Raw genomic sequence first — 24,882 nt, 5'->3', positions numbered from 1 at the left:
AACCTTCCTCCCCTTGCAGGGAATAAGGCTCCCTGCTAACACTCTCCTGCTGCCCTCTGGCCATGCTGTATCACACTTTGTATTCATTAGAACTATTTGTATAAACCCTTCAGGGAACATAAACCTAAGCCAATCTGAAAATTTGTATGATTTGGCTGCCAGAATTTGTTATCGATCTATATGCTGCTACCATCCATCATTTATACTCTAGATAGATAATGATTCTTTTTACAGATTAAACTTTGTTTTTATTAACACTACAGTCTATAACAAATAGATTGGGCTACTTTGGGGCTATGTTTGAAGTGACTGTGGACTATTGATGCAGTAAAAAATAACCCTGGGAATCATGGTTAAAGCTGCCCCTTCCACCCCCGCACCCACCAAATCTGAAATGGAGCCCCTGGCCTCAGCTCTTGAAATCATATGAATACATGAGAATCTCATTTAAAAATAAGTTTCTTGCCAGAAAAGCTTGACACTTTGAAGAGTTACTTTCTCTTGGTTGAGTAGAAAAACTTGAGAATATGAGAGTGAAACCTTGTCACTCAGAAACAAAAAAGTTTTAGAAAAGATCTCATGATTCCTTCCGCCAGTCTCATGAATGTTGAACACTTGGTGCTGTCAGTACTGCATGGCCATTGATCAGTTTATGTTTCCAGGCCTGGTATCTTCAGGTAAGACTCTAAGCCTCAGATCCTCAAAGGATGTAGACTGCTGTCAATGGGAGTTAGGAGCCTACAGACCTTGGAGGATCTGGTCCTAATGATCTAAATATAAAAATGAACATTCTCCTTTATCTTTTTAGCTCATCCCCCACTGAGGGAGCTGGGAACACACAAACCAATGAAAAAATATTTCAACGGATAAGTGAAAATTACAGATATGCAAAGTAAGAACAAGGCTGCTTTAGAACTTATTCAAGTTTGATTTAAGGAGAGAGACTTTGTCTATTTTGAGAGGTGATCTTAGCCATCTGTGTTTTAATGGTTATAAAGCTTTAACATTTTGAATCTCAGTGTGTACTGTCATTGAATAACTGTGGTCTGACCCACTATTATCGTATCCCCCCATAATTTCCCACAACTGTAAAAATGTAAGTTGATAAAAATTGGAAAGAAATGCTGAAACCCAGATTGTTGTGCAACTGAAACTTTATCTCAAGACATATGGAAAAAGTGCTTAAAAAGGAACATCAACATTTTCCAACAAAATTGATATAAAGAATTCTGCCAAGTCTGAATATCCCTCCTTAATCACACAGACCCTTATCCTGCAAACTCATCATACCAGGGGATGCCCAATGTGAGTGGTGCCCAAGTGAAGCCCCACTGACCCCTCACACCAGCACAGGGGGCTTGTTGCAGGAGCAGAGACATTCTTCACCAAAGCCTCCAGGCCTCTAATGTTACCAGTGGGCTGGTTCCTGCTCTGCAAACAGCCTGAGTCACTTCCAGGGAGGAAAACCCCCAATTACTGCTGCAGGTGGTGGGGCATATTCCTGATCTCCAGAAAGTGAAACTTACCCTGTTCCACTGCCCAGAGGGAGCCATGGCTGCAGAGAACCCCATGGAAAGTCTCCAGGAGGAAGCGACATGTCCCGTCTGTCTGGAGTATTTCACAGAACCTGTCACTCTGGAGTGTGGGCACAATTTCTGCCGAGCCTGCATCAGCCAGTGCTGGGAGGGATCCAATACAGCCGCCTCCTGCCCTCAGTGCAGAGAAACCTCAGGCCCAACAGGCAGCTGGCAAACATGGTAGAAATCACCAAACGACTGAGTTTACAGGCAGCAAAGGGATTGGGAGCAGGCAGCAGGGGCGGCTCTAGGAATTTGGCCGCCCCAAGCAGTCATGCCTGCAGGAGGTGCTGGTCCCACGGCTCGGGTAGACCTCCCGCAGGCATGACTGTGGAGGGTCCGCTGGTCCCGCGGCTCCAGTGGACCTCCCGCAGCTGCGGAGGGTTCGCTGGTCCTGCGGCTCTGGTGGAGCTTCCGCAGGCATGCCTGCGGGAGGTCTGCTGTCCCACGGCTCCGTTGGACCTCCCGCAGGCATGACTGCGGAAGTCCGCCGGACCCGCCTGCCGCCCTGCCGGCAAAACACCGCCCCACGCGCGCGCTTGGCGCGCTGGGATCTGGAGCCAGCCCTGGCAGGCAGGTTGTGTGGGGAACACCAGGAGACTCTGGAACTGTTTGTGAAGAGGATCAAACCCCCATCTGTGTGGTGTGTGACAGATCCCGGGCTCACCGCGCTCACGCAGTGGTTCGCATAGAGGAAGCTGCCCAGGAGTGCAAGGTAGGGAATTGCTGTCAAGTTTAATGGGTAATAACTTAGCTTTGGATTTTAATTACAGGCTGATTTCACTGAAGGTTCCCTCTCATAGATGTAACTGCAGCATTCAGCTCTCTAAAGCCTTCAGTGCTTGGGAGATAACAAAATAAATATTCTGGCAGTGTGGCAACGAAGGCAAAAAATGAAGTCTTCAAAGATATCTGATGTGGGAAACTTACCGGAGATGCTGAATGCTTTTCACCAGCTTCCACTGGTGAAATAAGGGAATATTTTTCTGAATGAAAGCTGTTAACACCAGTGACATTTAAATCACATGAACCGAGGACCAGTCTGTGAGAGTGCTGCCTTCAGATTGCAGGAGAGGAAGCTATGAGCTGAGGTTTGTACTGGTTTGTTTTATATAATTTATTATTACTTCTATTTGCATCACAACACCCTTTACAGACCACACATGAGATCTGAGCACTGCACAAAACCCAGCCAGGGGCAATCCCTGCCCTGAGCAGGTTACAGTCTAACTAGGGTGGGAGGGAAAATGAGGCACAGAGAGGCACAGTTACTTGCCCAGGACAGATGGGACTGGAACCCCAAACTCCCCAGACCCACTCCACTGTGCCAAGCATTACGCCATGCTGCCACCTCAACATCAACTTCCCTGAAGAAGTGTGTCCGTTAGGAGGGAGAGATGCCTTGGTAAAGGTCCCAGGCTCACCAGAGAGAGGAGGTTTCCCACTGGGATTCTGAACTCCTGTGCTGCTCCATGAGGAGTTAAACTCAGCTGCCGCCGGCCTGCACTAGAGGAGATCACTGGGCTGAACACTGTGTGGGACCCTGAGCACCTTGAGTCCGCACACAACAGGGCTCTAGACAGCTCAGGTCCATGCCAAGACTGGATTGTAGCCAAACTAACCCCAGGCTGGAGCTGACCGGTGCCAGTCTGACCTGTTCCATTGTGTACGTGGGCAAGGACCAGAGAGAGCGGTTCCGTTAGTCCCACCAGGCAGCCTTTGAAATCTCCCAGCTAGAAAACTGCAGGGCTCATGCACCAGAACCATGCAGCCTCCACAGCTGCAGGTGGAGTCAGTGGAGCTGCAGGTGCCCAACCCCTCTGAGAACCAGGCCCCAGGTGCCTAAAAGTTGGCACCCAAAATCTAGACCCTAAATTAAAGGGCATTTGTTAAAGCTGGATCCAGTCCACCACTGGGCTCTGGTCCTGTATGCAGCTCGTCTGGGCACATGGGCTGCAGGGAAGGAGAAAGCCCCTCCCCCACGGTGAGGGATCCCTCCAGCACAGGAGCCTCTTGTGCCTCCTCCCCAGCAGCTGCAGGCACAAGGCGGGTTCCTGAGAGGGCTGGGAATGGGGTGGGGATGGTGAGGGCGGGTGGAAGAGGGACGGGGGTGGACGAGGGACAGAGGGACGTCGGCATGTAAAGCCTTGCCTGGCTTTACTTACTATTTTTGTAATTCTAGATGATTATTTCCATAGGCAGGGTTTTAAGAGATGTTTGGGGTTTTTTTTCTGTCTGGTCCCTCTCTGGCTCCAAGAGAAAACGCGAACAAAGAGCACAAACAAAGCCTTCCCCACCTCCCGCCACATTTGAAAGTATCCATAATCTAAGCACTTAGTGGGGTCTCTCTCTTGTGTGGGTTGCCTGATCTTTAGTAGGGCTGATCTGTTTCTGAAACCTTTCCAAGAGTCTTATGGTCTCCCTATGGTATGGATTGCTTGATGTTTAACAAGGTGAGACCTCTGTATGAACAGTCGATTGCCTGATGTGCCATAAGATTTGATCTTTGTGTAAAACTTTCCCCACAGTCCAAACATTTATGGGATTTCTCTCCTATGTGGATTATCTGATGTTTAGCAAGGTCTGATCTCCGTATGAAACTTCTCCCACAGATTAAGCACTTATGGGGTCTCTCTCTCTTGTGTGGATTGCCTGATGTCTAACATTCTAAGTAAAGCAACTCCCTATTGTAACTGAAACTCTGTTTAATGTTGGGGGGGTACCTTAAAAGTGTGACAGGACCCAGCTCCCCTCCTCGTGACTGGACCACCTGGCCAGTGGACTAGGATGAGCAACTGAGGCTGGTAATTATATTCCACCTGTTGAACTCTGTGTGTCTGTGTGTTAGGCCTTGGCTACACTGGTGCTTTACAGCGCTGCAACTTTCTCACTCAAGGGTGTGAAAAAACACCCCCCTGAGCGCAGCAAGTTACAGCACGGTAAAGCTTCAGTGTAAACGGCCCCAGTGCTGGGAGCGCAGCTAATCCCCACGGGGAGGTGCAGTACCTGCAGTGCTGGGAGAGCTCTCTCCCAGCGCTGCTTCCGCAACTACACTCGCACTTCAAAGCACTGCCGCTGGAGCGCTTTGGAGTTTCGAGTGTAGCCAAGCCTTTAGCTAGGAATAGAAACTGAATTACTTATCTTTTACTCCTATTAAGAATTCTCTGTAAACGTGGCATATTACCTTCTCCCTCAAACGGCACACAGGGGACAGGGCAGAAATGGGCAGGATTGTAGCCTTGATGGAAGGGGTGGAGTGGGGGTGGAGCTGGGGGCAGAGACAGGAGTCGAGCCCCATTCTGCATAATGGAAGGCTCCCCCCTGTGTGAGGTATTAGACTGAGCGCTCTGTTCTCTCTTCCATCTCTAGGACATCAGAGGCACCACGAACAGGCATGTGGCTCCTTCTCACCCCCCCTCACACTTCTTGAGCCTGGGCAGGGGTTGGACACCAGGTGAAAGCCACGTCTCCCCAGGGCACCTCAGCACAGTGTGCGGCGCAAGGGTCCCATTTCCGCTACTTTCACTTTGTTCAAATTAACCTTGAGGTTCTCAACCCCTGAACAAAACAGTGAATTCACCCATCCCGTGGGAAAGATTATAAGAACATAAGAACGGCCACACTGGGTCAAACCAAAGGTCCATGTAGCCCAGTGTCCTGTCTGCTGACAGTGGCCAATGCCAGGTGCCCCAGAGGCAATGAACAGAACAGGCAACGATCAAATGAACAGAGCAGGTCATCGTCAATTATGAACTTATTACATCCTGGGGGGACTGGCTGCCTGTAGACACTGGGGATGTAACATGGGCCTTTCACTGCCAGCTCTCTGCTTACCATAGGTGCAGACTTTTATTTTTCCCTCAGAGTGCTCCAGCCCCGAGCCCCACCCTCTCTCCACCACTTCCTACCCCTGATCCAACCCTTCCCCAGAAGCCCCCCCGCACCTGCGGCTTGCTGCCCTCACCCAAGCACTTTCCCCAGCTGCCAAACAGCTGATCAACGGCCCCATCAAACAGCTGTGGCAGGTGGGTTCTGAGCACCTGCTATTTTTTTCTGTGGGCATTTGAGCTCCAGAGCACCCCTGGAGTTGGTTCCTCTTGTGCTTAGAATAACAGGATTGAGCAGTGACCAAGTATAAACATGGATATACAATGAGTCTTAGCCCACGTACTGCTGTTAATGGGTATAACAAGGCATGCTCTTGGGGGACAATACTGAGAGGATCAATTCAGGAAAGAGCAGGGCATTCACAGCCCAAGCCCACACCCAACCCGACAAACAGAGAGGACTTCACTTTCATCCCAGTGGCTAACCAGAAGTCAAACAAGCAATTCCCTCCAGATTCCCAGTATCACCACCAGCCCCACTCTATATGGGGATGAACAGATATGAAAACCAATACCCCAGTAAAAAAAAAAAAAAAGGTTACAAGCCCCATACCCAGGTCAATATACAAGTCAAATCTTACGCACAAATCACACTGTTGCCAATCCTTTAGAATCTAAAATCTAAAGGTTTGTTCATAAAAAGAAAGAAATATAGATGAGAGTTAAAATTGGTTAACTGGAATCAAATACATACAACAATTGCAAAGTTCTTGGTTCAGGCTTATAGCAGTGGTGGAATAAACTGCAAGCTCAAATCAACTCTCTGGAGTACAATCAAAACAGCTTTGGATGGGTCGTTCAGTCCTTTCTTCAGAGCTTCACTTTCTAGCAAAGTTCCTCCAGATGTCAGAAGCAGGACTGAAGATCAAAATATAGGGGTTTCCAGGGCCTTTTATATCCTCTGCCATGTGGTCGGAAACCCCTTTGTTCTTACTGTGGAAAATCACAGCAGCAAAATGGAGTTTGGAGTCACATGGGCGAGTCACAGGTCCATGCATGACTCAGTTTGCTGGTAGAGCAGCCATTGCTCACATGCTATCTTGAACTTTCCCAGGAAGGCTCCTCAGAAGTGGATTGGAGTCTCCCAAGGTCCACTGTCAGTTAAGTGTTTCTTGATCTGGCACTTACTCAGAAGAGTCCTTTCTCAAGAAGCTGACCAAATGCTTCACTGATGCTACTTAAAATCAAACACATTGAGAAACAAGCAGATAGCCACTATTCATAACTTCAAATACAAAAACAATACACACATACAGACAGCATAACCATAACCAGCAAATTACAACCTTTTCATAGACACCTTACTTGACCTTCTTTGTATAATATTTGGTGCAGCTCTAGGACCTTGGTTGCAACAATGATCTACACGGTCACAGTTCATTTCAATAACATCACAATGGGCAAATCGGTAAGGCCTAAATTTTAAACAATGGCCTAATTCTGTATGTCTTGAAATACCTCTTCAAAATACGGGACTCCAGGGCACATGTTCCAGCTGCATCCACAGCAGGAACTGGAGTCAGTGGGCGCTGCGGGTGCCCAGCCCCTTGGAGAACCAGCCCCTCAGCACTTAGGTCAGTACCCCAAATTAGGACCCTATATCAAAAGAAATTATTGACAGTTGGATCCAGCCCCTCAGTGTGCTCTGGCTCCTGTGCCGGCAGGAACGGCTGTTTGTGCCTCCTCCCCAGCAGCTGCAGGCACAGGGAGCGCCCCTGGGAGGGGCGGGAGGGAGTGGGGTTGGGGCAGGGACAGGCTGGAGGAGGGAGGGGTAGAAAGGACTAGAGGGGTGTGGCCAGGATGAAGCTGCTTCTCTTATATCCTGCACCCTGGCAAAGCCCCTTAGGACCATTAAAGCTGCGATGCGGCTCTGGCTGGAGCTCAGGACTTGCCTGGCTGCTGCTAAGGTCTGCACTGGCCCTTGCAGTCACTGAATAGGGGGCCTACTGAACCACCCCTCTCTCTGCCTCAGTTTCCCCATCTATACAATGCCTGTGTGTCTCTTTGCATTACAGTCTATGGAGGACGAGGGCCTCATGGTGCTGAGCTCTGAGCAGACACTGAGCAAGTAGACCCAGAAAGCGAATGAGTCAGTGTCCTGATCCTGAAAAGTCTCAGTTTACTGAGAAAGGGGCAGAGCACAAAAATGCCCTCCCCCCAGCTGTCTAACTGAATGTCTCTAAGTAACCAGCTGCACACGGTACATCCCCAGGGCCCGGGGAGAGAAATGACAGGTACGATATGAACCATTCCAGTCTTTTTCCTTCCTGTAACCCTGTACCAAAGCACTGAATCTGCTCTGCTCTGCAATGCTGCGTGAAGACCCAGGTACCTGAGACAGCCGCAGGAGAAAGGTGTTTGAACGATGCCGGCAAATCTCAAGCCCCGCGGAGACCAGCAAAAGATCAGCACTTCCCTCTGCTGAGCTGCAACGTCTATTAACCATGTTGTTAAACTGCTGCAATGCTGGACCCGGGTAACTAGCTGCATCCGCAGCAGCATCTCTGCCCAGCACGGCTCCCCCGCCACGGCTGAATTCCCTCTCCTTGTCCTGATGGCGGCTTCCCAGACTGCCCCAGGCCTCCTCAGTCTGTCCCCACATCCCCTCCTGCAGCCGCAATGGACAAGTGGCCTGAGAGGTCTCTGTTTACCCCACACCAGGTCCCTGCAGCCCCTAGTGCGAGCTCCCCGCACACCCGCTGCCCTCGGCCATTGGGCCCCAGCCCTCACCTGGGGGACAGGAGCTTAGTCTCCCTGCAGTCCCTGGTCTCTCTGCTGAGACTGACAAACAGGGAGAAAATGGGGGCATGGCCTTGCTGGGAGTGGTTGTGTTACAGGGTCACCTGCCCCACTAGGGCCCAGGCTGAGATCCCAGCACATTCCACAGGCCCCTGAGCTGCCATCAGATGGACTTTCAGCCTTGGTCCATGTGGTAGTGGGGGAGGCACTGGGTTACTGCCCTGGGGGAGCTGCTGGGGGAGGGAGGAGATTTACCTGCTCACAGACAATTTTAACAGTTCTAAAGCTTCAACATTTTGAATCTCAGTGTCCAGTGTCATTAAATAGTTCTGGTCTGACCAAAATATTATCTGATCCCCCCATAATTTCCCACAACTGTGAAAATTTTAATTGGAATGAAAAGCTTAAACCCCAGATTGTTGTGCCGCTGTGAAAATTTAAATAAATAAATATAAAAATTGCTTAAAATAAACATCATCTGTCAAAATTATATATTATAACAAAATTCTGCCCAGCCTGACTATCACTCCTAACACACAGCTCCTTCTCCTGCAGGCTCATCCTCACAGGTGGATGCCCCAGGGACCCTCCCCACCAGCACAGGGGCTAATTGCAGGACCGAAGCCCTACTGGTACCTTTTTTCAGTAAAGCCTCCAGGGGTGAAATTGGCTGGGTTCTCCCTGCTCTGCAAACAGCCTGAGTCATTTTCAGGCAAGGAAACACCCCCTTGCTGCTGCAGGCGGGGCAGAGTGTGAATTCAGGAAATTGAAACTAACCCTGATCCACTGCCCAGAGGGAGCCATGGCTGCAGAGAACCCTGTGGAAAGTCTCCAGGAGGAAGCGACATGTCCCGTCTGTCTGGAATATTTCACAGAACCAGTCAGTCTGGAGTGTGGGCACAATTTCTGCCAAGCCTGCATCAGCCAGTGTTGGGAGGGATCCGCTACAACCGCCTCCTGCCCTCAGTGCAGAGAAACTGTGCAACAGAGAAACCTCAGGCCCAACAGGCAACTGGCAAATGTCGTAGAACTCGTCAAGTTAACTTTGGGGTTTTAATTACCGGCTAATTTCACTGAAAGTTACCTAGCACAGGTGTGACTCATCATTCAGTTCTGTACAGTCTTCATTGTGTGGGGAGATGCTGTAACAAAATTAATGGTCAGGCAGTGTGGCCACAGAGGCAAAATATCAAATCTTGAAAGCAGGATCTGCACCCCCCGCCCCCGAAGCACCGCTCACTCCATACCCCCCCTCCCCTCCATTGCTCTCCCCCACCCTGACTCACGTTCACCGGTCTGTGGCAGGAGGTTGGGATTCAGGAGGGGGTGCAGGCTCTGGGCTGGGGCCGAGGGGGTTGCAGTCGGGGAGGGGGCTCTGGGCTGAGCCTGGGGCAGGGGGTTGGGGTGCAGGAGAGGGCTCCAGGCTGGGGCAGAGGGTTGGGGTGCAGGTGAGGGCACAGGGTGCTGGCTCTGGGAGGAGGGTCAGGGCTGGAGTAGGGGGTTGGGAGGCAGGAGGGGGTCTGGGAAGCTGGTTCCAGATGGGCAGCACTGACTTACCTCAGGCAGTTCCCGGTCAGTAGAGCAGTGGGGCTAATGCAGGCTCCCTGCCTGTCCCAACCCTGCGCCACTCCTGGAAGGGGCCAATGTGCCCCTGTGGCCCCTGGAGGGGAGCATGTGGCTACACACGCTGCCCCTCTCTGCAGGAACCACTCCCGCAGCTCCCATTGGCCACAGTTCCCCATTTCTGGCCAATAGGAGCTGTGGGGGCGGTGCTTGCAGGCAGGAGCCCTGTGAAGAGAACCCTGCCCTCACCCCAGGCTGCAGGGGCAAGCTGGCCCCTTCTGGGAGTGCCGCACGGCTGCCAGAGATTGCGATCAACTGGGAGAATCTCCAGGATCAACTAGTTGATCGCAATCAACTGGTAGGTGACCACTGGTCTAGCTAGACAACAGGTGGGAAGGGAAACTGAGGCACAAAGCGTGGCAGCGAGTTGCACATAGTCACTGAGCATGTCAATGACAGAGCTTAGCATAGAACCCAGATCTCCCCAGACCCAGTCCAAGACCCGAACCACTTTGCCATGCTGCCATCTTAGCATCAGCCCCACCCAGTGATGAATTGTCTCCGTTAGGAGGCAGAGACACCTTGATAAAGGTCCCAGGCGCACCAGGGAGAGGAGGTTTCTCACTGGGATTCTGAACTCCTGTGTTGCTCCATGAGGGGTTAAACTCTAGAGGAGATCACTGGGCTAAACGCTATGTGGGACCCCGAGCACCATCAGTCCGCACACAAAAGGGCTCCAGACAGCTCAGGTCCATGCCAAGTGCCACTGGGATTACACTGGGTTGTAGCAAAACCAACCCCAGGCTGGAGCTGACCGGTGCCAGTCTGACCTGCTCTGTTGTGTACGTGGGCAAGGACCAGCCAGAGTGGTTCCATTAGTCCCACCAGGCAGCCTTTTGAAATCTCCCAGAATGCACTGCTTCCGGGATCTTTACCAGGGAATGGGACCGTGGGGTACCTGCCCAGGGGGCATTGCCATGGAGAGGGGTTAGGACATCACTGGGGCAACCTCCAACCCGTCCTTTATACAAATCTGCATCATGTCTAATTAGGGAGGTCACTGAGGCATCCCCAGAACACGGGACACCCTCACACCTGCCTGCATTGGCCCGTCCTCACCAGTATCAGTCACCCTGTGTGGACCCCACCACCATTTTTTCCAGCGTGCCACCCGCCTGCATCATTCTGCATGAAGGTGCCACCCCAGCCCTGCCCCCACCCTCACGGGTGTCCTCCTGCAGCCTCAGTCTCCTCCTCTCCCTTTTGCACCAGACAAAGCCAAGTCCAGTGCTGAGTCCCTACCGGACAGGGATAGTGCTCCACAAAACTGGACTGTGTAGCTTCCAACCAGACGAACGGCCTCCCAACATCTCACGAGTTTTGCCCTGGTGCTTAGACCAGCTCTGCCCAACCAGTGCAGCCCCAGTACTCCAGGGCTGAAATCCCAGCCCATATTTAAACCCTGTTGGCTTCTGAGATTTGTATCACTTTGTTTGTTAAACCTTCAACAAACAGGTTTCTTGATTCACCCCCATGTGACTCCAGTGCCCTGTTATACTCTGTACCATTAATCAATTCACAAATACCAGTAAAGCTTGGGTATAATTGAGATCTCTTTCTAATTACTAAAAACATTGAACCAGAATTGGTAACGAGTCTGAATGTGACACGCTCCTAGTTTCCAGTAATGAGGTTTCATCACCTTGGTGGTCCTGATGTTGCAAAGTGATTAGAACCACAGTCATCTTGGGTTTCGGGTGGAAAAACACCCACTTCCAAGCACCTCTCAACTATCCAGATGAAACCTCCCAAATCATTTCTGTTTCTTCAGGAAAGAATCCAGGCCCATTTGAAAACTCTGAGGGAAGAGAGAGAAAAGCTGCTGGGATTGAAAGCGACTGGAGAGAGGAATTGCCGGGAATATCTGGTAGGTGCCTGTTGTTATGAACCAGCTGTGGGACTGGCAGTGGGAGGTCTGTTTGGAGGCAGACTCCTGTGTGGCCTACGTGAACATGGGCTTGTGTGTGTTTCTCCATGATCACGGATTGCTGGGTTAGATTCATGTGTAGACAAGCCCTAAGCTTTCATTTCAGTTGATGAGTAGCCCTTGTGGCTTGCCTGAATTCACACAAATGTCCCCGTGAAGTGCTTGTCCACTGTGTCTAGACATTTTGTGCATTTTTAAAACGTTTGTTTCTTTTAACTCAAGTGACGTCTCTGTCAGCGTAGTGCTGAGTCCTGCCTCCTGCTGCTCTGGGTCTGAATTTCCACAGACCATAAATAACAGAAGATGCTGACCATGACTGACAGAGAAACATCCCTTTCACAGGGATACAGGGGCCAAAAGGGAAGGTGTGAGAGAATCCCCTGCCTAGTACCCACAGGGTAGAGTCAAATGTCAGAAATCAGGGGATTTTCAAAAAAAATCACCCTCCTGCACACTCAGCTCTCCATGAAAGGACCCTGTGCTCCATCCATGTCCCTGACCAGCCCTTGCCCTATTTCATACAGAAACAAACACAAACCGAGAGGCAGAAGATTGTGTCTGAATTTCAGCAATTGCAGCAGTTCCTGGAGGAACAAGAGCGACTCCTGCTGGCCCAGCTGGAGAAGCTGGACAAGGAGATTGTGAGGATCCAGAATGAAAATCTCAGTAAACTCTCCGAGCAGATTTCCCGTCTGAGTGAGCTGATCAGTGAGCTGGAGGGGAAGTGTCAGAAGCCAGAGAGTGAATTCCTACAGGTGAGACTGATTGAGAAACATAGGTGGGTGCTCCAGGACAGCCAGCTCTCCCCCTCAGTGCTACCCACTGTCAGCCCTGCCGATCAACTCCTCCCCCTTCTTCCAGCACCATCTGCCTGCTGCAATCAGCTGTTCCATTGTGTGCAGGAGATGCTGGGAGGGAGCGGGGAGGGAGTGTCCTCAGGTTAGGATTCCCTCCCCGCTTTGAACTCTGGGGGACAGATGTGGGGACCCACATGAAAGACCCCCTAATCTTATATTCCATCATCTTAGGTTAAAAACTTCCCCAAGGCACAAATTCCTTTCCTTGTCCTTGCTGCCACCACCAAGTGATTTAAACAAAAATTCAGAGATGGGTCACTTGGAACCCTATTCCCCCCAAATATCCCCCCAAACCCCTTCACCCCCTTTCCTGGGGAGGCTTGAGAATAATATACCAACCAATTGCCTTTAATGTAAGTACAGACCAGACCCTTATCTTTAGGACACTAAAATCAATCGGGTTCTTTAAAGAATAACTTTATTATAAAGAAAAAAGTACAAGAATCACACCTGCAAAATCAGGATGGAAGGTAACTTTACAGGGTAATAAAAAGATTTAAAACACAGAGGACTCCCCTCTGGACTCACCTTCACAGTTACAAAAGCAGGAATAAAACTACCTCTTAGCATAGGGAAAATTCACATTTCCTTGCCTTAGTTAGAATTTTTGTAATCTTAGATGGATCATTTCAGGTAGGTTTTCAGGAGATGTTGTCCCTGCTTGGTCTCTCTCTCTATCAGGAGAGGAAACAAACAAACAGAGCCCAAACAAAACCTCCCCCAACCCACCAGATTTGAAAGTGTCTTCTTTCCTTATCGGTCCTTCTGGTCAGGAGCCAACCAGGTTATCTGAGCTTCTTAACCCCTTAGAGATAAAGCGATTCAGTACAGCTGCAAGGAGGTATTTTATGTTACTCTTTCCTTTATATTTATGGCAGCTCACAAGAGGAGCCGAGGAAGAGACAGGGTGGAGGTTGAGTGGGAGGGGGAAGAGTTGGGTTGGGGTGTGGCACTGGGGAAAGGTTTGGAGTGGAGGTGGGGCATGGGGTTGAGCACCCCCAGGGACAATTGGAAACCAGCACTCATCATTAGAAACATGCCAGGCCCCCACAGAGGGAGGAGCGGGCTGCTGAATCATAAGCACTGGAGTCCAGCAGTCGGAGATCTCAGTGTAACTTGGCATGTGCATTGCTGACATCAGAGTGAGTATTATTCTTAGCAGAGTCACAGGGATATGAAAGATGGAAAAGCCCCATTAGCTCAGGGAATCAATGGCCCTGGGGCCAGGGCAGGGGCTCTTCCCCCATACTTCCTAAACCCCTTCCCTGGGATCCCCTGTGTATGTGTCATAGAGGACTGAAATTCTTTTGTCTCTCTTTCCTCTAGGATGTCAGAACCACCTTGAGCAGGTATGTGGCTCCCTCGCACTCCACAATGCTGGGAAAGAGCTTGATCATGAGGGTAGCACTGCATTTCCCCAGGGCTCTACAGCAAAATGTGTGGGGAGATCACGTGTTGGATACAAATTTCTCTGATCACTTCATCCTGGGGTGCTAACTCTTGTACAGAAGACTCTGGAATTCTCCAGTCAGTGGCAAGGACTGACCTCAAGTATTTCATAGAGATGTCACATCCCTGGGGGACAGGCAGCTTCAGGATTGTGGGGATGGAATATGGGCCTGTCGCTGCTGGGTCCTGGTCACTATTCAGCCCAGGGCAGAAGCGATCAAGAGTCTTTCCCACCTGAGGACTGTTTGGAGACCTGTGTGGAATGAGCTGGGGAAGGGGTAGTTGGTGTCTCAGTCTAGTTCCTAGAGGCAGATTTCTACAGCACTTCACCTGGGAACCTCCTGTCCCTCAGAGCATGGAGGCCAAGGAGCGAATTGGCCATGGAGACTCAATTCCCCTTTTGTCCCCAGAGCTGATCTCTCCAGACCAGAGTTGAAGATTAATGACCTTTGACGAGAAGGTTGCTTGGCCCTGGGCTGTGTTGCATCTGCTCTGAGGCTGGGAGAAGTCGAGGAATTCTAACTCCAGGCCTATTAGAGCAGCGACTCACAAGCCAGAACTTATAATGAGTCACACAGTAAAATCCAATCATGTAAAATTGTTTCTCTCCAGGTCTGAGAAGGGGAAGTTTCCGCAGCCGGAAGAGATTTCTCCTGAAGTGGAAGAGCGAGTCAGTGATTTCTCCCAGAAAATGATTCTGCTATTGGACATTCTGGGGAAGTTCAAAGGTACCTAGAAGGGATCTAGGAATGGAAATTGGGATGAGTCTCTGAGAAGAGAATGGTGCTGATCAATTTGTTCCCACTTAGATGATGCTGTTAAATTAAGAAATGACTCAAAGACTTTAAGGCCAGAAGGGACCATCATGATCATCCAGTCTGACCTCCTGCACACTGCAGGCCACAGAATCTCATGCACCCACTCCTGCAATTGACTCCTAACCTCTGGCCAAGTTACTGAAGTCCTTAAATCATGATTTTAAAACTTCAAGTGTAACTGGTTGAGCACTCAGCAGTGCAGCACCTCCTGCTGGTCAGTCAGGGAATTAGCTTTCCCGCTCCAGAGTGCCCACTGTTGGCCAGTGTCTCTCCTGGCTCAGGCCCCTCCATGTCCCTCCTGGACCCCAGTGCCCCTTACCTTGGGGTTCTGCCCACAGCAGTACCCCCACACTCTGGGTCTCCTCTCCCAGGAGCATCCCAACCCTCTATACCCACCTTGCCTCAGTGGTTACTGCCAGTCATCTAGCCCCCTTTCTCTGGGGCAGCCTGCAGTCCGCAATGTCCACTCATCATTAGCAAAGGGGTTGGACCTACTGCCTTTCTAACCCTAGTACCATCCCTGGCCCTTAACAAGGCCTCAGCCTGGGGACTTGCCAGGCCAGAGCTCCCCATTTCTGCCTGCCCCACCCCCAGCCCTGCTCTGTGTAAGGTACCCTGTACTCCCAGGCAGCCCTGCAGTGAGACTCTTGCCTGCCTAGCTCCCAGTCCTTTGATCAGGGCGAGCTGTGACCTAATTGGGTGTGGCCCCAGCTGTGCCTGCCTCCCCAATCAGCCAACCTCAGCTGCTTTTCATCTTTTACCTCCTTTTATACCAGGAACAGGGTAACTGCCCTGCTACACAACCCCCAGCTCCGTGTGCAGGTGGCGGAGTCCCCCGCGGTGCGCCAGAGGTTGGTCCTGGCAGATGCCACCAGGGTCGGAGACCTCCTGGACTACGACCGGGGAGACTGGCTGGATCCCCTGACGCTCGCTCGGCGGATGGGGCTCTCCAGACCTTGTACTCCCCGGCGCGTACTACAGGAGGTGAAGGCCGCTTTGCCGCCCGCTGCTCGGGCCTACCTCGACCGGGTCCTGCGTGAGGGCACGCCCCGCCCACCCCCCACCCCGAGCCCTCCGGACCTCTTCATCGGGCCCCTGCCCCGTGGACCCGACCGGCCCCCCCGCCCCTTCTCCGCCAGCCGGCTGCACGATCTGCAGCCGGTCCGTTTCCAAACCGCGCCAAGGAAACAACTCTACGCGCTCGTGCTCCATACCGTTCACTTCCTCACCCTCATGTCCTGCCCCGACACCAAGTGGCGGGACCTCTTGCCACCTGTGGAGGGTGAGGAGCCCCGGTGGGCCAGCCTGTACTCCACCCTGGTCCCGAGGCCCATCGGGGACATCAGTTGGCGGCTCCTCCACGGGGCCGTGAGCACGGGCGTGTACTTGGCACGGTTTACCCCTGTCCCAGACACCTGCCCCTTCTGCGGCGTGAGGGAGACCCTGGCGCACGTTTACATAGAGTGCGCCAGGCTGCAGCCTCTATACCGGCTCCTCACTAATCTCCTATTGCGTTTCTGGCTGCACTTTTCCCCCCACCTCCTTCTCCATGCACTCCCTATCCGTGGCCCCACGAAGTCGCGGGACCTCCTGGTCAACCTTCTCCTCGCCCTGGCGAAAATGGCCATCTACGTGACCAGGGAGAGGCGGTTGGCCAATGGAGACTCCTGCGACTGTGGGGCTTGTTTCCGATCCTTAGTCCGTTCACGTCTCCGAGCGGAGTTCCTCTGGGCGGCGTCCGCTGGCTCCCTTGACGCCTTCGAGGAGCAGTGGGCGCTGTCCGGGGTTCTCTGCTCGGTGTCCCCGTCAGGCTCCCTTCTTATGACCCTTTGACCGCACTCCTGTCCCTGTTCTTTTATTAGTTGTCCCCCGCAATTAGTGGGTTTCTGAGGTTCTGTGGCACCTCCCCTTAGGCTGGGGGGGGTTCCGTTAGCATGGGGCGGGCTTCGCCCGCCCCGTTTCCTGGAAACCCAATAGATACACAACCCCCAGCTCCGTGTGCAGGTGGCGGAGTCCCCCGCGGTGCGCCAGAGGTTGGTCCTGGCAGATGCCACCAGGGTCGGAGACCTCCTGGACTACGACCGGGGAGACTGGCTGGATCCCCTGACGCTCGCTCGGCGGATGGGGCTCTCCAGACCTTGTACTCCCCGGCGCGTACTACAGGAGGTGAAGGCCGCTTTGCCGCCCGCTGCTCGGGCCTACCTCGACCGGGTCCTGCGTGAGGGCACGCCCCGCCCACCCCCCACCCCGAGCCCTCCGGACCTCTTCATCGGGCCCCTGCCCCGTGGACCCGACCGGCCCCCCCGCCCCTTCTCCGCCAGCCGGCTGCACGATCTGCAGCCGGTCCGTTTCCACACCGCGCCAAGGAAACAACTCTACGCGCTCGTGCTCCATACCGTTCACTTCCTCACCCTCGTGTCCCGCCCCGACACCAAGTGGCGGGACCTCTTGCCACCTCTGGAGGGTGAGGAGCCCCGGTGGGCCAGCCTGTACTCCACCCTGGTCCCGAGGCCCGCCGGGGATATCAGCTGGCGGCTCCTTCACGGGGCCGTGAGCACGGGCGTGTACTTGGCGCGGTTCACCCCTGTCCCAGACACCTGCCCCTTCTGCGGCGTGAGGGAGACCCTGGCGCACGTTTACCTAGAGTGCGCCAGGCTGCAGCCCCTATACCGGCTCCTCACTAATCTCCTATTGCGCTTCTGGCTGCACTTTTCCCCCCACCTCCTTCTCCATGCACTCCCTATCCGTGGCCCCACGAAGTCGCGGGACCTCCTGGTCAACCTGCTCCTCGCCCTGGCAAAAATGGCCATCTACGTGACCAGGGAGAGGCGGTTGGCCAATGGAGACTCCTGCGACTGTGGGGCTTGTTTCCGGTCCTTAGTACGTTCACGTCTCCGGGCGGAGTTCCTCTGGGCGGCGTCCGCTGGCTCCCTTGACGCCTTCGAGGAGCAGTGGGCGCTGTCCGGGGTTCTCTGCTCGGTGTCCCCGTCAGGCTCCCTTCTTATGACCCTTTGACCGCACTCCCGTCCCTGTTCTTTTATTAGTTGTCCCCCGCAATTAGTGGGTTTCTGAGGCTCTGTGGCACCTCTCCTTAGGCTGGGGGGGGGGTTCCGTTAGCATGGGGCGGGCTTCGCCCGCCCTGTTTCCTGGAAACCCAATAGATACACAACCCCCAGCTCCGTGTGCAGGTGGCGGAGTCCCCCGCGGTGCGCCAGAGGTTGGTCCTGGCAGATGCCACCAGGGTCGGAGACCTCCTGGACTACGACCGGGGAGACTGGCTGGATCCCCTGACGCTCGCTCGGCGGATGGGGCTCTCCAGACCTTGTACTCCCCGGCGCGTACTACAGGAGGTGAAGGCCGCTTTGCCGCCCGCTGCTCGGGCTTACCTCGACCGGGTCCTGCGTGAGGGCACGCCCCGCCCACCCCCCACCCCGAGCCCTCCGGACCTCTTCATTGGGCCCCTGCCCCGTGGACCCGACCGCCCCCCCCGCCCCTTCTCCGCCAGCCGGCTGCACAATCTGCAGCCGGTCCGCTTCCGCACGCGCCAAGGAAACAACTCTACGCTCGTGCTCCATACCGTTCACTTCCTCACCCTCGTGTCCCGCCCCGACACCAAGTGGCGGGACCTCTTGCCACCTGTGAAGGGTGAGGAGCCCCGGTGGGCCAGCCTGTACTCCACCCTGGTCCCGAGGCCCGCCGGGGATATCAGCTGGCGGCTCCTTCACGGGGCCGTGAGCACGGGCGTGTACTTGGCGCGGTTCACCCCTGTCCCAGACACCTGCCCCTTCTGCGGCGTGAGGGAGACCCTGGCGCATGCTTACCTAGAGTGCGCCAGGTTGCAGCCCCTATACCGGCTCCTCACCGACATTCTGTTACGTTTCTGGCTGCACTTTTCCCCTCACCTCCTTATCCATGCACTCCCTATCCGTGGCCCCACAAAGTCGCGGGACCTCCTGGTCAACCTCCTCCTCGTCCTGGCTAAAAAGGCCATTCACGCGACCAGGGAGAGGAGGTTGGCCGACGGAGACTCCTGCGACTGTGGGGCTTGTTTCCGGTCCCTCGTCCGCTCACGTCTCCGGGCGGAGTTCCTCTGGGCGGCGTCCGCTGGCTCCCTTGACGCCTTCGAGGAGCAGTGGGCGCTGTCCGGGGTTCTCTGCTCGGTGTCCCCATCAGGCTCCCTCCTTATGACCCTTTGACCTGACTCCTGTCCCTGTTCTTTTATTAGTTGTCCCCCGCACTTAGTGGGTTTCCGTGGCCCTGTGGATCCTCCCCTTAGGCTGGGGGGGGATCCGTTAGCATGGGGCGGGCTTCCGCCCGCCCCCTCTCCCGGATAACCCAATAGTACACAACCCCCAGCTCCGTGTGCAGGTGGCGGAGTCCCCCGCGGTGCGCCAGAGGTTGGTCCTGGCGGAAGCTACCAGGGTCGGAGACCTCCTGGACTACGACCGGGGAGACTGGCTGGATCCCCTGACGCTCGCTCGGCTTATGGGGCTCTCCAGCCCTTTTACTCCCCGGCGCGTACTACAGGAGGTGAAGGCCGCCCTCTACTCGGGCCTATCTGGACCGGGTCCTGCGTGAGGGCACGCCCTGCCCACCCCCCACCCCGAGCCCTCCGGACCTTTTCATCGGGCCCCTACCCCGTGGACCCGACTGGCCCCCGCCCCTTCTCCGCCAGCTGGCTGCACGATCTGCAGCCGATCCGTTTCCAAACCACGCCAAGGAAGCATGTCTACATGCTCGTGCTCCACACCCTTCACTTCCTCACCCTCGTGTCTCGCCCCAACACCAAGTGGCGGGACCTCCTGCCACCTCTGGAGGGTGAGGAGCCCCGGTGGGCCAGCCTCTACTGCACCCTGGTCCCGAGGCCTGACAGGGATATCAGCTGGCGGCTCCTCCATGGGGCCGTGAGCATGGGTGTGTACTTGGCGCAGTTTACCCCTGTCCCAGACACCTGCCTCTTCTGCGGCATGAGAGAGACCCTGGCGCACGTTTACTTAGAGAGCGCCAGGTTGCAGCCCCTATACCGGCTCCTCACTAATATCCTGTTACGTTTCTGGCTGCACTTTTCCCCCCACCTGCTTCTCCATGCACTCTCTATCCGTGGCCCCACGAAATCGCGGGACCTCCTGGTCAACCTCCTCCTCGCCCTGGCTAAAAAGGCCATCTACGCGACCGGGAGAGGCGGTTGGCCATTGGAGACTCCTGCAACTGTGGGGCTTGCTTCCGTTCCTTAGTCCGTTCACGTCTCCGGGCGGAGTTCTTCTGGGCGGCGTCCGCTGGCTCCCTTGACGCCTTAGAGGAGCAGTGGGCGCTGTCCGGGGTTCTCTGCTCGGCGTCCCCGTCAGGCTCCCTTCTTATGACCCTTTCACCGCACTCCTGTCCCTGTTCTTTTATTAGTTGTCCCCCGCAATTAGTGCGTTTCTGAGGTCCTGTAGGTCCTCCCCTTAGGCTGGGGGGGGGGGGATCCAACAGAGAATCCACCACTGACTCTAGTTTAAAACTGCAACTGACCCGTGCACCAGGCTGCAGAGGAAGGAAGGAAAAAAATCCACAGGCTCTCTGTCAATCTGACTTGGGGGGAAATCCCTTCCCCACCCCAGATATGGTGGTCAGTTGAATACTGAGCATTTTGGCAAGACCCAACAGCCAGACATGTGGCAAAGAACTCTCTATAGCTCAGAGCCCTCCCCATCTACTGCCCCATCTCCAGCCATGGGGCACATTTCTCAAAGGCGGATCCAGCCCATCACTGAGCTCTGGTCCCGTTTGCAGCTAGTTTGGGCCAAATGGGCTGTGGAGAAGGAGAAAGCCCCCCCCACCCCATGATTAGGGATCCCTCCAGCACAGGGGCCTTTTGTGCCTCCTCCCCAGCAGCTGCAGGCACAAGGCGTGTTCCTGAGAGGGCTGGGAATGGGGTGGGGCTGGTGAAGGCGGTTGGAAGAGGGACCAGGTGGACGAGGGATAGAGGGCCATGGGCCGTGTAAAGCTGGGCCTCTGTCACTCTGCTCCCTGGCCAAGACCCATGGGGGCCGTTGTCATAGGGATGTAACTCTGGCTGGCTTCAGAACTTCCTCAGCCTGTGCCAAGGTCTGCACCGGCCCCTGCAGCCACTGAACAGCAGAGTCACAAATGGCTCCTCCCCTCTCCTTTTCCCCGTACAGGGGGGAATCGGACCCTTTTAGACAACCCTCCCCCACCTCAATTTCCACCTTGATAAAATAATTTTACTATTTCCATTTCTGCCTATGGAGGACGAGGTCGCGTCATGCTGCTCTCTGTAGAGGTGCTGAGTAAACAGACCCAACAGCTCACAATTACAGCCAGAATTTCACAAACTCTGAACATCCTGTTAGTGTCAAAGGGACTCAAGTGGGTAAAGTTACTTTTATGCCAAAGTCTTTGTATGTTCTGGGTCTAGGTTACGACAAAAGACAGTAAGTGAATGAGACAAACCAACTGGAGTCTGAAGTGAGGGAGGGGATGAGGAGGGAAAAGTAAATCTGTTACAGATTGTGTGTCCTGGGTTAGTTGTGAGGCTGCAAGGCTGCTGGCTCCATTGCTGAGAGATGCCTGATTGAGAGGGGAAAATAGATTTCAGACCTTTTTATATTAAATACCTGAATGTGTCTCTGTGCGTCTCTGTCTGTTTCTCTGTCATAATTATAAAACAGTTTCAGAGTGGGGATGCTCTTATGAATAAGAAAGTCTGAAATCTCACCTCTCTTCTCCTTTCTCCCCGAAGACACTCTGCCGTCTGAACTGGAGAGAAAAAGGAGAGGATCATTTGGAGCACACAGACAGGGTGAGTCTGCGGGTGAAGATTGCCTTTAAATTATGAGAAAATTCCAGAGAAAACGTCTTCATGAGATTGTAGCTAAAGTTACCAACCAAACTGACAGCGACCATGACACACACCGCCCTAAAAATAACACATTAAACAGTAAGTAGATCCAGCCTTCCCCACCCCGTCCCACACACACTTTTAATGGCGGGATGACCAGGACACTTTTCAGCATGGGCATAGTCTGGGGGAAGAAGGCCACGTTGCCGCCCCCCACACACACACTGCAAGCCTTGGGCAGGCGTGGAGCATGCAGGCAGTATCTATGCTTAGGGCAGGGCAACTGATCAGCTCCTCTCTGTGTAGTGCAGCCCCTACCCATGGCATCAACCTCTCCCTGGTGCTGGCCTCTCAATGGCCCCACCCCTGCTCGTCTTTCCCTGAGGCCCTGCCCCCGGCCAGGGCAGAAGCCAGAACCAGGCCTCTATACAGGGACTGCACTGGGGAGCCCTGGATCCTCCACCTGCCCAGGGTGGTGCACTCCGGGGAGTGGGGACATGGGCTGGGGACTGCTGCCAAAGGCCCATGGACCCATGTCAGGGCCTCGGTCAGGGCCATGGAGGGGGCAGGGACACAAAAAGAGTCCTGACACCACCCTTAGTGCTGAGTTCATGCCCATTCTGATGAACAGAAACGCTCTTAACTGAGTCACACGTGAACAGAGCTCTCTGCCACATCCCTCTGCTTCACCCCGGTGCAGGGAGTCCCCCATCGCTCTTCTCCAACATCCTGCCTTTCCTCTGGGCAGGGCTGGGCTCTCCCATTGGAGCTGCTCCCTGCTTCCTGGATTAGGGAGATGGTCTTCCTGTGAAACTGTCAGCTCCTCCTTTCTCTCTAGGCTGGAGATGGTGCTACCACACCCAGTGCCACCTCCTACTCTCTGGTCTTAAGTGGCTGTTCCCCATTGCTGCACCTTCCTCTCTGTTCCCTGGCCTGGGAGTGGAGGCTGCATTAGGGGAAGGAGCTTCCCTCTGGGGTATAAAGCTGGTACCTGCCACTTCTGCTCTCTCAATAAAAATTGACGCCTTCCTGGCTGTGTCTGTGCTGCTGGGAATGGAGCAACACCAGCAGCGGGATGTGGGAGCTGAAGCCTCTGTGATAAATGAGAAACTAATGAAGTGGGACCTGTTATAAAGACTGAGGAGCTGCAGTGACATGTCTGCTCAGTCTCAGGGCTGGTCTACACTGGGTGGGGGTGGGGGGTCGATCTGAGATACGCAACTTCAGCTACGTGAATAGCGTAGCTGAAGTAAAAGTATCTTAGATCGATTTACCTCTCGTCCTCACGGCGTGGGATCGACGTCCCCGGCTCCCCCTGTCGACTCCACTACCGCCGTTCGTGCTGGTGGAGTTCTGGAGTCAACAGGAGCGCGTTCGGGGATCGATATATTGGGTCTCAATCGATCACTACCCGCCAATACAGCGGGTAGTCTGGACGTATCCTCAGGTGTCCAGGACAGAGGCAGTTGCCTGGGATCCGGGACTGTCCCAGCCTGAATGGGGCTGCTGGGGAGTGTGAGAAATGGCCCCAGACTCCCCCAGGGCCGAGCTCTGCCCCTAACGCTCTGATTCTCTCTCCAGTGAATGTGACTCTGGATCCAGACACGGCTCATCCCCACGTCGTCCTGTCTGAGGATCGGAAAAGTGTGAGATGTGGAGACACACGGAAGGATCTGCCAAACAACCTTGAGAGATTTGACTCTTGGGCCTGTGTGCTGGGCTGTGAGGGATTCACCTCGGGGAGACATTGCTGGGAGGTGGAGGTGGGGGATGGGCGACACTGGGCTGTGGGGGTGGCCAGAGAGTCTGTGGGGAGGAAGGGATGGATCAGCCTTAGCCCTGAGGGGGGGATCTGGGCTGTGCAGTGGTTGGGGGATCAGTTCCGGGCTCTCACCTCCCCTGTGACCCCCCTGCCCCTGAGCCGGGCCCCCAGCAGGATCCGGGTTTGTCTGGACTGTGACCGGGGGCAGGTGACACTTATCGATGCTGGTGACGAGGCCCCGATCTTCACTTTCCCGCCGGGCTCCGTCCCTGGGGAGAGAATCCGACCCTGGCTCTGGGTGGGGCTGGGATCCTGGCTCAGCCTGTGTCCCTGAGACATGCAGCAGAGGCAGGAACCGGAAATCAGCCTCTCTAGCCTCATGGACCCCAGTCTCTATGACCTTGGAGGACTCCTATTTACCCAGCCCCTGGCCCCTCATCTCTATGGCCCCTGGAAGCACCTCCCCCTCCCTATCTGCAGCCCCAGGGATGGGGGAAGGAGGGGGAAGAACCCCTGGGGCTACAGGAGGGGCCCTGAGGGGCAGAGGTGGGGCTGGGCAGGGGGCAGAACTAACAGCCAGGCTGGGGACAGGCGCAGGTGGGGGTGGCAGGGACACAGCATGAATCAATTAGGGTTTGGTGGGTTGGGGAGAAGCAGCAGCAGCAGGGAGGGTTTTGTACAGATCTGTGTCCTTAGATCTCACTGGTGGCTCCCAGCCGGGGATCATCACAAGGGGAAGGGATAAGATCAGGGAAAGAAGAGAGCAGCCGAGGGGGATGATCTGTGACAGGGAGGAGAGACACAGGGGAATAAAGAGGGATGGAAAGTGAGGACTAGAACAATAATGAATAGAAAAGGACAGTATGAAAGGAAAGGGAACGTGAGCAGGACGGATAAATTTATTATGTTACTGAAAGCGAGACTGTAATTCATTAATTCCCTATATTAATCTCTGGCCATTGGTGCTATTTTAGTGCCATTAAGAAAACTGTTCTCAGTAGCTGGGGATCTCCTTTCCCTGCTGCAGTTATTAAAGCTCCTTGTCAGCTCCTTTTACTTTGGTACTTTCCAGCAACTTATTGTAAATAAAACATTACAAACAATTCTTCTTGTGTGTTCCACTTTAATGTTCCAGCTGCAAGGAATATTAAGCCTCTGGGAAGAGAGTTTGGATTTTACTGTGTGATGTGTCACTCTCCAGCCTGTGCTCTGTTTCTGTCCTCTGCACACCCATGTCAATCAGGAATTGCTCAGCTGTGCTCTGCGGAGCGGTGACTGGTTGCACAGGGGGCAATCCATGCAGGGACTCGGGTGTTGCAATGCTGAGTGTCACACTGAGTAATTTTTAGGGAGTGAGAAAATCGCAGGGACAGCAGCACTGTGACCCTCAGAGCTGAGTCAG

General features: G+C 54.1%; 1 pseudogene; it reads left to right on the top strand.

The window, feature by feature from the left end:
* Window positions 1–1,551: 1,551 nt before the first annotated feature.
* LOC120383951 lies at window positions 1,552–23,898 on the top strand (annotated as a pseudogene).
* The last annotated feature ends 984 nt before the right edge of the window (window positions 23,899–24,882 follow it).

The sequence above is a fragment of the Mauremys reevesii genome, linkage group 15 (genome assembly GCF_016161935.1).
Source record: "Mauremys reevesii isolate NIE-2019 linkage group 15, ASM1616193v1, whole genome shotgun sequence".
Classification (NCBI taxonomy): Eukaryota; Metazoa; Chordata; order Testudines; family Geoemydidae; genus Mauremys; species Mauremys reevesii.
This window is presented reverse-complemented; position numbering and strand designations above follow the sequence as displayed.